Source organism: Mauremys mutica, chromosome 14 (assembly GCF_020497125.1).
Source record: "Mauremys mutica isolate MM-2020 ecotype Southern chromosome 14, ASM2049712v1, whole genome shotgun sequence".
NCBI lineage: Eukaryota > Metazoa > Chordata > Testudines > Geoemydidae > Mauremys > Mauremys mutica.
Genome location: NC_059085.1, coordinates 24755111 through 24772539, shown reverse-complemented (window position 1 = coordinate 24772539; position 17429 = coordinate 24755111). Strand labels below are relative to the sequence as shown.

Here is a 17429-nt window from a genome sequence, read left to right as displayed (position 1 = left end):
ACCAGGAGCAGCTCATCCAATGGTGCTGGATCCTGACTGGAACTGACAGAAATAAGGAGTATGCACACAAGCCAGGACAGGGTACACACTACAGTGTAGACATATCCTGTGTGGGTGGAAATCTACATTGGCTCTACCCCATCCAGGGGTTTCAGCAGACATGGGGATCCCCCAGACATATGAATCTGCTGGATTTCCCACCCCTTTGCACCATCTCCAGTAGCCAGGATGGGAAAGGTTGGGGATCTAAGGTAAAATGTTCAAAGGCTGCCACTTGTGTGACTTAGGAGCCTAAGTTTCATTTTCAAAATAACTTAGGCCATTAGAAGCCTAAATCTCATTGAAAGTCAGTGGGACTTGGGCACCAGACTCTCTCAGCTGCCTTTGAACATTCTCCCACAGCCCTTTGTCTTTTAGGTATTTTCCTTATCTTGGCTTGTGAAAATCCAAATACTGACTCAGCATGATCCTGCTTAGCTTATGAGATCTGACAAGACCACAGCAGGAGGTGGGATCAACGTGAACAGACTCCTCTGAGGCATTTCCCTGCACTTAGCCATAGGACCAGCCTCTTCCAATGTTGTTCATGATAAGGGAGCGGCTTCTTTGTTGGAAAATTATTATTTATTTGTATTACATTAGCTCCCACCCCTCTAACCAGGAATAGCGCTGCACTGTGCTAGGTGCGGTGTAAAGACACAGGAAGGCATGGAACCTTACCTTATAGACCGTACAATCCAAGGCCCAGTCTGACATCCTAATCTGTGCTGACAAATCCCTGTGCCCAAGCCTGAGTGTCCACCTGCATGGGTCAGACTGCAGGATTGGGACCTACTTTAAGTACCACATTCTGGGCCAAATCTGGGTCCCTCTTCACAAAGTAAATGAAGCTTGCTGGGACTGGAACCCTTCACACAGGCTGCAGAGTGACAGTCCTACGCTTAAGAGGCAGCTGCTGGCCCTGCACTGTTCCTACATGGGGGCTTTGGCCAGTGGTGGTCTGTGTGCAGGGGGCGCATTAAGACCAGGGAAGACTGGCCAAACTGCATTAGCATGAAAGGGAAGAAGATTTTTAAAAACCAGGTCAATTTAATGTTTTAAAATCTCCACTCTGCAGCTGATGCCACACACTCCCCTCCCTGACCAAACAGCCACTCTTTCCCCTAACATTATGACCTGCAAAGCTGACTGTTACACGGAATGTCAAATTTACATTGGGGCCTCATTCTCAGGATTTCCTTTCATATTATTCTCTAAGGGTATGTCTACACTACCCGCCGGATCGGTGATCGATCCAGCGGGGGTTGATTTATCGTGTCTAGACTAGACATGATAAATCAATCCCCGAGCGCTCTCCCGTTGACTCCTGTACTCGACCGCCATGAGAGGCACAGGCAGAGTCGACGGGGGAGCGGCAGCAGTTGACTCACCACAGTGAAGACACCATGGTGAGTAGGTCTAAGTACGTTGACTTCAGCTACATTATTCACATATTATAGGCCATGCATTAAACAAACTCCCACATATACAGCACATCATTTAGGGGATTTCTCTTTTCCCCAGGATGGTCCTTCCTATCACTGAGAATCCTTGTACATTTATCCCCAGAGCTCTTGAAGCTCTGATTCACCATGACCAAACGAGGAGGAGCACTAGACAGAGCTCCCTTCAACGCTCACCCACGCTGCCGATTATTTTTGGGCTTGTTTTAGATTATTATTTATTCTTTGTATGGCTGTAGCACATAGGGCCCAGTCATGAACCAGGACCTCTGTGTTGTATAAACGCAGAACACAAAGATGCTCGCTGCCCCAAAGAGCTTACAATCTAAGTCAAGACAAGAAACAACAGGTGGGTACAGGTAACAAGAGGCACTATCTCCCCAGCATAGGCATCATTTAGAAAAAATGGTGGCACGGAAAATGATTAAGAACCGTATTGTGTTTGTTATTGAACCTTATTGGGTTTGGTTGGCATGCACACTCATTCTTAAAAGATTTCCCCCCATTCGTTTATAGAATATCTGATAGTAATAGTAGGCACCAAGCTGCCCAAATCTCAGTGTCAGCACTTCAAAAAATATACCAATACTACTGTACACTTATAATCCATTCGATGACATAAATTGGATCAGGTGCATAACTTTTGCCAGGGGACTATTTGGAGAGGGTTCCAATAAATACCATCTTTTAGTTAAAGTGCTGAGCTCAGGAATGTGCATCACAGACCTTATCAGAGTAGAGGTACAAATGCTGTGGTCATTTGCCTGATGTGATGGTGAACAAAACAGGCTTCTGTTGCTACATATTCACCTTTAACCCCATAGTTCACTGTTTTTTTCCTGTGTTACTAATTAATGCAAAAGCTCATTAATGCAAAAGCTACCTTAATTCTGTCATTTCCTAATTTTTGAGTGCCTGACTTTGAACCTTAATCATTTTCTTTGTGTGTGTAAATTTCATAGTCTTTTAAAAAGGCAAACTGAAAAAACAATTTCCATCATGTATTATCATATCGATACCCATAAGGGTTATCAGCAGGGTTGGAACCTTCAGATCCATTACACAGACGTCTGTCACTTGGGCGAATGGAATAACTGATAGCAGTAGTAGGTTATCATCTATGTAGACCAGTACTAGAAGGGGATGGGACACATCTTTGTCCACAGTGCCATCTTTGACCTAAAGAAGCTTCTTTATCTTAGGTAGGACTTGGCTTTGCCCCTATTTTAACTGTATCAGTGGTTTGCAATTAGCTGAAACTACAAAAGCTCTTTCACGCTGAACTAAAATTTGCCTGGTAGTACTCCTGAATGGTTAATATTGTAATCACTGAACAACACAGGGGCAGGTGGGCAGAATCCAGGCATTTTGATAGGTTTGATGAGCAGCTCATCTGGAATTTTTTTTTAAACTAAGAATTCTTAGCTAATGCCAGCCATTAAAAAAGCATAAATCAGAATTTTTTTAAAATCACACACTAGAAATAATGATTCAGGGGATGGGCCCTATGCTTTCCATGTAGCATGGAGACCAATAGAATTGAAATTCCAAATTGGTAAAGACTAGACTAGTGCATAGGGAATCAAGGGAACTTAAAATATATTCCACCCCTCCTCCTGAAAGAGACACTGATGAGTCACACAAAACCCCCATGTTTAGCAGTTTCAACTTTGGAGCACATACTCCTTGAGCAAAATAATGAGAGTTAACATCCATCAAAGGGAAAAGGCAATGGCATACTTAGCCAAATATGTAGGAGGGGGTGTGCAAGTCCAAAAGGAAGGAAAAACCTGGACAAATGCAGGAAGCTGGCATGACCAAGCAAGCATTTCCAGTTACCAAATACAGAACTTGGAATGTCTGCACAAGAGTTGAGTTACCAGCAGTGGATGTAACTGAAACAGCTTCAGAAACAACAAACTGAGGAACATCCACATGGTTGACTGAGTCAGTGCAATGCTCTGCCGTGAGTTCAGCCCAGTGTTTGACTCTTGTACATTGAGGAAGTCTTTGCTCTTGAATTGCTAGAGAGCACGATGTAGTTCCTGGGGCATCACTTTATGCACTTTTACCCATACAGAGGTCTGTTAACATATATACTGACATATCCCCATGTACTTCTGATTTCTTTATTTGTCTCAATATTGTATAAGCAGCAAATAACCTATCCTGCTGCAGTGAATCACCACTTTACAATGACTATATACCTGCATTATTACTTCGATACTGATGTATAGAACCATTAGTGTAAAAAAAAAGGGAATCAGGTGATAAAAATGATGCAATGACTTCCATACAATAAAAAACCAGAACCAAACTACTGTAACAAACATTAACACTCAGACAAATAAGTTAGCTAATTATACAGGGAATAAATAAGGTGGTAAAATCTATGTATGTAATGAAAGCATTGCTACACGTACTCTACCAAAAACATGAGCAGTAAATGGTATCTTACAGCATATATGCACAATCAGTGCAATAATATGTATGGCTATTTAAGCCAAAGACTCTAGGCTATGACCATGACACTAAGACAGTTACCTTTTATGGAAGTCAGTGTACCAGCAAATTTCACCCATATTAATTTTGCTTTTTTATACATGCTACTAATTAAAATCCCTATCATAAAAGTTGCTCTCCCAGATGCTATGTAAACTGTAAATGTGCTGTGGGGACCCAGCATAACAGCACATTTGCTGGTTCGTTGCTAGATAGACAATACAGTAAGTTTTGTTTATTTAAACTCTGAAACTGAAAATATCAGTTTTTAGGAAGAAATACAAGGTATCCGTGGAACTGGGAAATCAACTCTTGGTACATTATTTCAAGACTTCAACCAAATCATCTCTTAAGGAGAATATATACAGACAGTGCATCTTCAGAATCCAGACCTAAAACATGAGGCAACTTTCAAAGTAGGTTGTTTATTTGACATAATTGTGAGAGCATCCTTTTGAGCTGTGCAAACTGGAGAGATCATTTCAAAATATTAACTTATTTCTTGCTATCAACAACAATGCAATTAATTCCCCTCAATAAAGATTGTTTTTGCAAAAGAGCAATAAGGTGCCTCTGCAGGGGGCATCATTATCATTAAATAATCACACCCCAGGAGATGAGAGGCACTCTGCTGCACCATGTACATTTTAGCACTCTAGAGTATGATTAGTTCGCGTGAACCACACCCCAGCATATTCTAATTGTCAAAGGGGTCTACGGACAGAGGAGATTTCAGCAGATTTTTTTTTTTGTATTTTCCAGAATCTCAGTGAAACAATGACATTTATACCCATTCTCATTGCAAAGGCAGCCATTACTAAATTAATCTGTGGCACTGTTGTCTTAAGTCTGCAGTCTTGGTGTAACAAAACAATAGTACCCACTTACATTGGCAATGAATATTAACACCCACATTTTCAGAAAATAATGCAAATGACTCCCCATGCATAATGAGGAGTTATGACTTTCTTATGCCATTGTTTTGTATAAAAGCCAAAACAGGCCCAGCTGTCCTGTGGCAGCACAGTGGATACAGGGAAGAAAAGAGAGACAGTATTTTTATGGAATTGCTGCTTCTAACCCTTAGCCAATTTGACCAACTTGCCTCAATTCATAATGAACTTTTAGGAATGACTAACTTCCTTTTCTGCAGAGAATGAAAGTGGATACTTTAACATTATTTTTATTAAATAATTTTTTGAAAGTGCAATGGTCTCTTTTCCTACAGATCTAAGACACGTCGTATGAATGTGCTTTGCAAATTGTGACATACATAACAATTAAGTTCCGGATCTGTTAACTTTTCTCACACATTGTGTTTGGTAAGTGAAGCTATGAAAGATTCATGTTTTTAAATACAATTCTATAGTGAATAAAGCAGAAACTGATTCACCAACTGGAGATGAAATTCATGCCTGCTTTGATAACAGTGGACACAACATTTAAGATAATCATGCAGGAAAAGGACCAGCAGCTGTATATCTAGATCCCTTTGTAAAATCTAAATATCCTGCAATGCTGAATAGCACAAGGCTGGAAATACTCATGTTTTAGTTTCACTGAAGGTTTGACTTTGCTTTTATATTTAAATAACTGTAAATTTATTAGAACATAAGAACATAAGAATGGCCATACCGGGTCAGACCAAAGGTCCATCTAGCCCAGTATCTGTCTACCGACAGTGGCCAATGCCAGGTGCCCCAGAGGGAGTGAACCTAACAGGCAATGATCAAGTGATCTCTCACCTGCCATCCATCTCCATCATCTGACGAACAGAGGCTAGGGACACCATTCTTACCCATCCTAGCTAATAGCCATTTATGGACTTAGCCACCATGAATTTATCCAGTCCCCTTTTAAACATTGTTATAGTCCTAGCCTTCACAACCTCCTCAGGTAAGGAGTTCCACAAGTTGACTGTGCGCTGCGTGAAGAAGAACTTCCTTTTATTTGTTTTAAACCTGCTGCCTATTAATTTCATTTGGTGACCCCTAGTTCTTGTATTATGGGAATAACTAAATAATTTTTCCTTATCCACTTTCTCAACATCACTCATGATTTTATATACCTCTATCATATCCCCCCTTAGTCTTCTCTTTTCCAAACTGAAGAGTCCTAGCCTCTTTAATCTTTCCTCGTATGGGACCCTCTCCAAACCCCTAATCATTTTAGTTGCCCTTTTCTGAACCTTTTCTAGTGCTAGAATATCTTTTTTGAGGTGAGGAGACCACATCTGTACACAGTATTCGAGATGTGAGCGTACCATGGATTTATATAAGGGCAATAATATATTCTCAGTCTTATTTTCTATCCCCTTTTTAATGATTCCTAACATTCTGTTTGCTTTTTTGACCGCCTCTGCACACTGCGTGGACATCTTCAGAGAACTATCCACAATGACTCCAAGATCTTTTTCCTGACTCGTTGTAGCTAAATTAGCCCCCGTCATGTTGTATGTATAGTTGGGGTTATTTTCTCCAATGTGCATTACTTTACATTTATCCACATTAAATTTCATTTGCCATTTTGTTGCCCAATCACTTAGTTTTGTGAGATCTTTTTGAAGTTCTTCACAATCTGCTTTGGTCTTAACTATCTTGAGCAGTTTAGTATCATCTGCAAACTTTGCCACCTCACTGTTTACCCCTTTCTCCAGATCATTTATGAATAAATTGAATAGGATTGGTCCTAGGACTGACCCTGGGGGAACACCACTATTTACCCCTCTCCATTCTGAGAATTTACCATTAATTCCTACCCTTTGTTCCCTGTCCTTTAACCAGTTCTCAATCCATGAAAGGACCTTCCCTTTTATCCCATGACAGCTTAATTTACGTAAGAGCCTTTGGTGAGGGACCTTGTCAAAGGCTTTCTGGAAATCTAAGTACACTATGTCCACCGGATCCCCCTTGTCCACATGTTTGTTGACTCCTTCAAAGAACTCTAATAGATTAGTAAGACACGATTTCCCTTTACAATGTTTTTAATAAATCCATATTATTATGTTTTTAATAAATCCATAGACATTTGGGACTTGTGAGGCTTCTGCTCATCTACTGCCCACATCATAGCCCCTCCTCCTGATGCAACAAAACACTTAGGCACGTGCTTAACTTTAAAAACAAGAGTCGGTCCCTTAAAGTCATGACCTTAAACGCTGTGCTTGAAAAGGGCCTTATATCCCAATGACCCATTTTGACTCTAGGTTAGGAAATCCATTTACCTACTGGGGAGGGTAGATCCAGATCCCTAATCCAGAGACCTAGTTGCTCCTTCCCATGATATCAGCAGGGCCCTGTTATTTTCTGTAGATCAAATGAAATGGCAGGGCCAGGAAGGAGTATGAAGATCCCTCAAAGAGAGTCTTAGTGATGCCATCTCAATACACATTGTGTGGGAGCCATGGGGGAACATTATGCTTTGGCATATGAGGGGAATGTAGATTTTTACGTTATATCAAATATAGAAAAATGTCAGACAGGGTCTAAATCAAGATCTCTCTAATATAAAACCAGGACAGTTTTGTGGGAACATTTTTAGGATGATGAAATAGTCATCCGATACACTTATGAACAATTTATTTTAAAATGCATGCTCAAATTGCTACTGCTAGTTATTGATTCAACAGTGAAATCTGTATATGTCTTAAAATGAAGGATTTTTTCCTAACAGTTTATATTTCTAAATGAGTTTATCATGAAACACTGAACAAGTATCATTAACATTCACTTTGAGCAAAAGAACAGCTTTGATAGTATCTATGCTCATTTGACTTTTCTCTTCACTCCAAGCAATATTCATCACACTGAACACTCACTCTAGTGAGTCAATTGTTCCTGATCAACACAGATCATATTCTACTTTGTATAGTAATATGTCTTGAACAAATATTTTGTAGTTATAAAAAAGAAACATATTCGTTGGTTAAATGAAAAAAAACAGGTCATTTCACATGTCACAAAAACAAAAACAGAAGTTCCCAGGACACTAGGACATCATATGAAAAAATCAGGACATGAAAAATCAGAACATGTGCTCACTTTCCCCTTTCCAGCTACACTGTGATTTAAATGGGAGGGTTTCAACAAAATTATCCAGTAGAGTAGATCAAAAAAGGATATGGGAAAAAATTCTATGAATATTTGAATTTGAAAACAAATCTCAATTTGACTTGTGTGGGATTCTTTTGGGTTTGCTTTCCCCAAATATCTGAGTAACTGAGCTTTACTAACAGGAATACTTGTAAAAAGCAAATTTTAAATGTAAACACCTAAGACAAATTCTGAATTATATGCTCAATTTTAAATATTTGAAATTCATACTATGCTGGCTTTACATCCAGACAAAGAACAGAAACTATGCCACATGTAAGCAGGTCATGCAACAATTTGAATATCAAATATTTTCAATGAATCATTTCCAGGCTAATCACATGGAGGTAACAATTCATTAAGAAATTCAAGAAAAAGTTTGGAATATCAAATAAACTGAAGACTTTCACAAACATTTGCCATTCAGAAAAAGAAGAAACAGGTGACAACTAAGTTAGTCAGTGAGAATTATTTGCTAAGCTCTATTGTTTTAACACTTGGATTTGGTTAATTCTTCTGAAGATGTTGTATATATCCATGAAACTGGCTGGACCCAGATTTAGCCACCATAAGATTTGTCTTTGTTATGTATAATACAAATATCCAACTCCTTCAAAATAGGCTTGACCAAGAAACAGATAACCTAAACTGGACTATGAAATAATTAAAAAAAACAAAACAGAGTAGAGGAATCATTTTTTAAAATATCAGTTCTTGGAAAATCACTATTAGCAAGTTATCTGTCTCTTCTTCAAATTATGACTCGTAATCAATATGCAAAAAAATCAATTGCATCTCATTTTTATCCTTTCTTTTTCCCTCATATTTTATGTACAGTAACTCACATTTCTCAGCCTACTGTGTAGCTATGAACTGAAATCAAACATTCAGACAGTAAATGAAGCTGCAGTTTGTATTTGTATGTATGTGTGTGTGTGTATATATATATATATATATATATATATTATACAATCTCAATCTCTGTTAAAAAAAGAGGCAGTTCAATAGAAAGAGATCATTTTATTAAAAAATCATGAATGCAACTGCACCCATTCAACCTTAGAAATGTTTTGATGGCTTTTCAGCACTGCAATATATTTAGATGGGAATATGTCATTAATATAAACAGCAGAATAGAAACTATTAAACTAACACAATTTAAAACTGAGCAAACCTGAGTATTTGATTAAAGTTTTTGTACATTCTATACACTTGAACAGGTAACATAGAACCATAATATTTTTGTTGATTTTTAATTTGTTAGAAGTATTACAATTGAAATGCTAAAATTTTCCATAGTTTGTATTTAGAAATTAGAAGTCTGGTCCTGTAGGAGCTTTTTTAGTCTGATTTCACAAGCTACATTTAGAATTTGGGGGGAAGGCTAAAACAAAAAACAATAATGAAGTTCATTGTACGAACAATGTCCTTTGTTTCTATGCAATACTACATTTGAAGGGTTTGCGTCAAATGTAAATGCATATGGTGACTTTTAGTGATGAGGAATCAATCTAATTTCATGTGTGTTCTAATGGACACAATTTTTTCTGGATGGTTTACAAATACAATCAAAGGTTACAAAGGTCATGCATTAATATGTAGTCTAGCCTTTAATGGATGTGTTTATTTTTCTAGGCTGAACAATTAGCTGAGCATTTTTTCCAAAAATAACATTGCATTATACAATGGAGTGTATTGCTTACTAAAAAACAATTTAAATTATATCTTATATGCAATATGTGCAATAACTGTGTTCCTATTGCTAGGATATTAGGGGTAAATTTTCGGAGCAGTGCACAGAATGTAATCTTGTTATTTGCTAAGTGGATTTGTGTGCCTAAGACTCTCACACTGCTTTGAAAAATTACCCCTTCGGAAGATTGACCTGTGCAAAGAACTGAAGTTTTAAACCTGGACTGAAACCTGTGTTGTATCCTAGCTTGGCAGCAAAGACTGTCTCAGTAAAATGACTTACAGTAGTAATGTTACCGTTTGAATGGCCAAATTAAAGAAACTAATTCTTATTCTAATCACATCCGTTGATTCTGATATGCTGACACCCAAAATTATGGCTCTGTCATTAAAGAGAGAATGAGTGGGAATGTTTTGAAATTTTTTCTGTAAATATGAAATAGACAGTGGCCTAAATGACAAGATCTGACATTTTTGTTTTTCTGATTATACAGTTAAAAGTTTAGTACTAGGCTTAATTTCAAGGGTGAATTGCATGAAAGGGGGTATAATCCAAATGAAATACCTTTAAGAGCCTTACTTCTTAAACTATCAGAGATCTATCATGTGTGCTACATGAAGCCTCATTTTCATGTTAGAACAGATGGGCAAAATTGTCATTAACAGAAACTGACAACTCTAAAACTGAAATATAGATTTAGAAAGGAATCTAATGAATTAAATCAATGTTATTGCAATGAAAGCCAAAGAAATTAATAGTGATTTGTAAAGTTACCCTGTATTTTAACCTCAGTATATTTTAGTCAGTGCAATTTTAACATTCACAATACCTTTTTCAGTTTCATTGTTAATGTCTAACTATGTAATAGGGTCTTGTCTTAATATATCATCCATTCTTGGGAGTCAAGCATTTTGGGCTCTGTCCAACAAAAACTAGTCTCTGCAGTCTTCTGAGTCTCAGCAAGCTAATCCTCATTCAGTCGTACCTCCTCCTCTATTGCTAGTGACATTATGGTTGAAGCTGATGGCACTTCCAGGCTAGACCCAGTTCCAGACTGTAAACTTCTAAGCAAAGTTGTTTATGGGGATGGATCTCTTCATGACTGACGTCAGCCCAGAACTGTAATATTTTGAAAAGTGCCATCAGTGTATGGTTGACTCAGGGGCATAGCCGGAGTGGGCCATGGTCCAACCATTTAGCATCCAGGCCCACCCAAATCTGAGCAGGGGTGTAGTGCTGCCACAGCAGCCCGGAGCATCACTCAGGCACCTGAAATCCAGGATGGAGCTCTGTGCCCGTCCGGCAGCTCTGCCTTGCCATTTCCTGAGCTGCTCCATGCACCTGCCCTGTGTCTGGGGGGCACCAGAGGTAGGGACGGGGTGTGCCATCAGGGGAGAAGCTGAGCTAGCACTGTCTGTCATTGCCCGTCCACCTGAAAGTCAGAGCTCACCAAAATTTCCACTCCTAGCTACGCCACTGGGTTGACTCCGTTTAATTTACTTAGATATGTAAGGAAAATGTTCTCAACAGAGAAATCTTTTAGGTGCTTTTTTCTTGCTTGGACAACTCAAAAACAGAGTTCGTTTCAGAACTTTTAACCTTGCATGTACATAGTCATAAGAACAGCCATGCTGGGTCAGATCAAAGGTCCATCTAGCCCAGTACCCTGTCTTCCCACAGTGGCCAAGGCCAGGTGCCCAAGAGGGAATGAACAGAACAGGGAATCATCAAGTAATCCATTTGTCCTGACTGAGGACTAATGCCTTTACTTTGTTTGTGGTTGTGCCAAACTGGGATGCATTAATGAGGGGAATCATAATACTCACCAAAATGTGAAACTGAAGGAGCAGAAGCTGCAGAGCTGAAAGAGGTTTGGCATCCACGTCTGAACAGGTTCAATGTGTGCTGATTCTAAACGCTAAGTAGGATCATCCTGGGAAGGTGCTCTAGTTATGGTGACAATGCCTCACGTCTCCTCGTATGGACATCATCATCTTTTTACTAGGCTCACTTGAATCCTTTAGTCCTTTTAACCTTCACTTTTTCAAGAGAAGGGCTAAAGAAGCTGTTTAAAGCCTTTGGTTAAAACCTTTTGCTTATAGGCCTCACAGGATTCATTCTTACAGGATTAATAAAGGAAAAAGCAGTTTCAATAGGTAGCCCTGCTACTTTTGGATGTAAAAGTCTCCAATTAAATTCCTGAGTACTGTAAGTATTTGTTCATATTAAGGTGAACTACAGAGCTAAAAGTGAAACAGAATTAAACCCACAGATTGGTGCTGAAAGCCCCTGCTAATCAGGCTGAGGGGGGAATTTAGCACAGAGAAACATGGAACTAGTGATGTCAGAGAACGGTGTACTCTGGGTTTCTTTAGCAAATCTGGATGTGCCAAATGATTACAGAAGAGTGCAGAGGTGGGGGGGAAAATGTACATTTTGTGCCAAATCCCGACACTTAGTTATCTTAATACCACAGGCATTAGGCCCATGGTTCTAGAGGTAATTTTAACTTTGCAGGTTATGTTTATCATGGAGTTAAGCAGACACCATTTAAAATGCCTTGCAAAGTCTAGTGCTCAATCATTATTTTCATATGATCAAATGTTATTGAATTGTGTAGTGTACCCAATACAATATTTACCATAGCTTGTCTCATAGCTGGTTTGGGCCACGGCATCATCTTCCATTCCTCTTCCTTTCCTTGTCTCCTTTCTTGGCTCCTCTGCTCTTGACTTTGCAAACCTCAAAGCTGTCCTTCTGTCTTCCTTTTAATTTTTTTTCTTGCCACTGCACAGAAACAAAAACACAGAAAACCTTGCCATAATACTCCATTGCATGCGTGTCACCTTCCAGACGTCTGAGGGGACAAAATGGCCTTTCCCCAGCCAGAACTCTTATGCATTGTTTGACACTGTGAGAACACCACAAAAAAGGAAGGAAGAGCCCCCTCCATGTCTAACTTCTCTTATGAGCACAGTAAAAAGTGAAAGATTTCTTTTCAGTTCAAGCCATAGTGGAATTTGTCTCAGATATGCAAGTTCCATGGGAGCTGCATCCACTTATACTAGATCTGGAGTTTGCCTGATCACCAAATCTGGGGGTCTTATAGAGCATCTAATTAACTCAATAGAAACTCATCCACTGACTCTGATGGGTTTGGGCCCTAACTGCATATGACAGGCAAACAGAACATGAATATCAAACGTTTTGAAAAATAAGGTCTGTGGAATAGAAAGATTCTCAAAATTATTTCCAAAGCTCAGGGACATAATAGTGAAGGCAACACTGAAGAGATACTTAAAGAGCATTACTGCCAGAATAAGGGTTTAAAGAGCTATATTTAGTAATGTTTAATAAAACATGCATCTGCTATATGTTTTTTATTCTATGAAAAAGCCTTTTCTTCATGACACTATAGCAGGTATATCAAACTTTAGTGCAAATAACAGGATTTAAAAGTGCAAAGAACTCAATCACCTCTGCAAACCTTTTTTGTTTTTAAATTGCCATTTGGATTTTACAGACAGAAGAACTAACAAAGTAAAGGTATCAGGCAAAGAACATTGTGCTAAAATATGGTTTGAAATGGAAACATTTTATTAAGAGATACCACTTACTGGCAATATCAGTTATTCTCTCCACATGCAGCAAACCTGCACATATATTTTAAAATGCAACTAACCTTTATTTATGAAACAAATCGATCTAAAATAGGAACTGTGACTTTAATTGTAGCTCTGCATTTAACAAGGCAGCATGAAGGTGTCACTGGGGAAATACCAGGTACTTCTCTGGGGCTAAGCACATCAGGTCCTGCAAAGTTCTGAGTAGAATTTTTCCACCCTCATCTCCTCCTTCTTACACTTCTAAAATACCACTTTAAAGATTTTTTTTTAGGTGTTCTGTATGCCCTTCACCTTCACTTGCTCTCTCATGCATGTGTTACCTCATATTTACATACACACACAATATGGTTCCAATCATACACTTTCCCAGGCTGTGCTGCCCAGCTTTCAATTGTTGCTTCATCTTCTGGGAGAATGTTCCTGCTTCAGATGTCATGTATGGCAGTACACCTCTGCCAGAAACATTTGTTCAAGCAAAGAGAACGACTATGTTTAATCTTTATGATCCTGTTCAGTTTGGAACAGTGTAGAACAGCAACTGTGTCTTATAAAGTGTATTCAACATGGTGATCTATTTTACTGTCTATGATTAGTGCTAGACTAGCTGTTCAAAGGGGAAACAATGCTACTTTACTAAATTAGTAGCATACAATATTAGGTGTTTGAAATATGCCTTATGTACAGTCTGCATTACCTTTTACAGACAAATGCGAAAACATGGTCAACATTTGCAGTAAAATTACCATAGAAATGCCATCTTGAACCTTATTTCCTTCTTCCGATGTGCATTCCACAAATAACTTGTATTAAAATTATGTTTTACAGGGTACAAATGGAAAACAAATACCCTATGTAATTTAAACATGCATTTGCATAACATGACTCAAAATGCTTTAGAGAAAGATCTGCACCTGAAAATGAGTCAAAAACACTTACATACAAGTGATTTTAACTTCTAATGCAAAAAAAATGCTTTTTAGCTGTCTTAATTAGTGAATTAAAATGTGCTTCTATCAGAATAATTACTGATAACTATTATTGTTGTTAGTTATGTTGCTTAACAAACAGCAAACAATAACAACAGTAATAGGTAACTTCACAGATTTCTGGAAAGATTCTTATAATTGCAGTGTTATCTAGGATGCATTGTAAATTCAATTCTTGGCCTTTCTACAGAGACTGCCTGTAATGATGCCACATACAGGTTTTTATATATACAGACTCACCACTGTACAAAGTGCTTTACAATTAAATATGCTTTAATATAGAGAGATATTTTTAAAAAGACATAAGTCTCTACCTGGAAGAGTTTCCATGAACAGGCACAATGCAGGGGTCAAGCACTGCAGGCTGACATTGCTGAGGGAGTCTATGTTGAACTGATGGGTATCACAATGCTTTGAAGGAGAGGGATCTGGGCATGCACTTATCAGGGGAGTGTTTTCAGCATAAGGAGTGATATGAAAGAAGGTGAAATTAAGGAGAGAAGGGGAGGGGGGCTAAGAGGACAGTGCGGAGAGTAAGACTTGAAAAGAGGACGTGAGAATGGGATTGGAAAGGAAATGAGGTCAGAGGGGTACATGGAGAGCTTGGACTGTAAGTAGGGAGAGCTTTAACTCTTTGTGGAAGAAGTAGAGAAGCCAGTTCAGCTATATGAAATGCTAGGAAGTGGTTGCTAGGAAGTGGAGTAAGACCACCAATTTATTTCACAGAGCCACCATTAGATAGCAGCCTGGGCTAGATATGTAATGTTCTATAGACCATTAAGGGTCCTTCTGGCCAGAAAGCCCTAGAGGTAGACACCTGCAGAAGTTCTTATACTGTACAGCATATAGAACATATTGTTTTACACACAACTATAAGAAAGCTTAAATATTTAAGAATCTCTTCCACTGGTTATTCATCAAAACTGGTTATGATGTACATTTGTTTCAGCAGTTTGCCTAAAAACTGCTCTTGACAAAGTCAATGACTGAGATTTTCTCTTTGCCCTGCAGTGTATTCACATTCTTTTACTTGAATCCCAAATTCCCTGAAGAAAACCATCTGCACCCCCCCTCCCTGCAAAAGATAAAGCAGATAATATTTTGTTTCACTGTGTGAGAGGCATGTGCTGCACAGTAACTACGACCACTTTGCCGAGTTCCCTGGCAGGTCTCATTTTCAGACCTTTCGTTCATTAGCTAGCAAGTGCAGCATCTTCCCACCATTGGAGTGCCTGCAAAACATTTTCATTGAATCTCATAAGTTTGCGGGCCACCAAGTTTCATGGTTAGCTCTGGTTTGTGTTGAGATCGTCATTTTGTCTGAGATGAAAATTGGGCATGATTTTGTCACAAAAAATAAATTTGCCCAGATTGGCTGAAAACTGGGCTCTTTTTGGCTGGAAACATTCATGAACCTGAGTGGACTGTTCAATTAAAATTATTTGGGTTTCATGTTTATAACAAATCCCCCAAACCATGCAATTGTGTGTAGTTTTTACTTTTGAGGTTTGGTTCTAACATTTATAGCTGTATAAATCAAACATTTGTCTGTCACCTTTCAGGCAGAGATTCTCCTGTCTGTACTATTTTCCATTCTAAACTATCCTGGGTACTAGCTTCATAAAAAAAACCCTTGCACTACTAATTGGCCAAGTTTCTATTGATATTGTGGTGACTAAAAATAAATTAAATGCATTTTTGACATTGCATACTCCAGGATAGAGTTGTCATCAAAAACAATGTTATACCTCAATTCAGAAGCTGACTTTAGGAAATTCAAACCTACTTAGCTGGAAATCAATTTACTACAAAAGTCAATGTAGTTTCTTCCCTACGGCCTCACTTTTTTTTTCTGTCTAAAGTAAAACCTTTATTCATAAAAAGCCTTCTAGATGTTTTTTTCCCCATGGTGAAAGTAGATATTAGCTCACCACAATAGTTCTGGTTTTGTTTTTATCCTAGCTCAGAATCAGGGAACAAAAATAGGTTCATAAAACTTTATCGGGATTAAATGTTTAAAGAGAAAGGTAAAGGTATTGGAACTGTCAGCAGGATTATGACCGTTCTCAAAATAAAACAGATTAACCATGGATCACCTAAGGGTGAGCCTTCAACTGGAAAAAGTTAAAGCGTTTTTCTGCGCCACTGGAGCGGCATCAAAAGCTACCAATGGTTAAAGCTGTTGTGTGAACAGGATGCATGCAGGTCTTTTTAACCACCTTATTGCCTAAGCCTGGTAAAAGAGCTTGTGCCCTACCCACATAGTATTTTCTACTGGTGGTAGCATTGGCACAGCTGCATCGGTGTTGTAGAAAAACACATACTTTCCCACAATAGATGAGAGCTGAGAAAGGACATCATAGCAATAGAACAGCTATCTTAGATACTTATATTGCCCCTTTCACCACAGTATCTGAGTGCCTCACAATCTGATGTATTTATCCTCACAAAACCCCTGTGAGATGTATTTTGCCGATGGGCAACTGAGGCAAAGAGAGAATAAGTAACTTGCCCAAGGGCACACAAGAAGCCTGTGGCACAATAGGGTATTGAACCCAGGTCTCCTAAAATAGGATGCTTACTTCTAGCCCATCCTTTCCTCGTGGTTCTGAGTGATTCATTCATGGCTATATTTGAAGATCAGAGATAGGGTGTCCTGACGTGGGATCGGAGGCCAATGGTCTAGAGCAAAAAAAACAAAAAGGGTGAGATTCTTCAAGAGGTTACATTCTCTTTGCCAGCCCAAGACAAAAGGTGTTCTACTGAATAAATACCTCAGAAAGGGGGATGAAAACAGCCATGAAAGTATGAAATTTGCTTTTTGGAACCTATGTCAATGGTATACACTACATTTAAGTATTTCTAATGCACTCACCCTGGGCACCAGTCTGAATAAAGGAACACTTACTAGATAATGATGCCGTGACACTCATAACTCCAAGTCAGTTTATAAGGACATGTTATATTCCTGTTTGTCTCCCCTGTTATAACATGCTACAAATACAAGCTATTTATAGCTATTTGTCTCA

The 17429-nt window shown here is 38.6% G+C and overlaps 1 long non-coding RNA gene across 1 annotated transcript; it reads right to left on the bottom strand.

Moving 5' to 3' along the window:
• Positions 1-9345: 9345 nt before the first annotated feature.
• Positions 9346-17084, bottom strand: LOC123349550. Its single transcript, XR_006573579.1, has 4 exons — positions 16983-17084; positions 12430-12575; positions 11615-11853; positions 9346-10907 (listed from the first exon to the last, which is right to left on the bottom strand). It is a non-coding gene; the product is annotated as an uncharacterized LOC123349550 (long non-coding RNA).
• Positions 17085-17429: the final 345 nt, after the last annotated feature.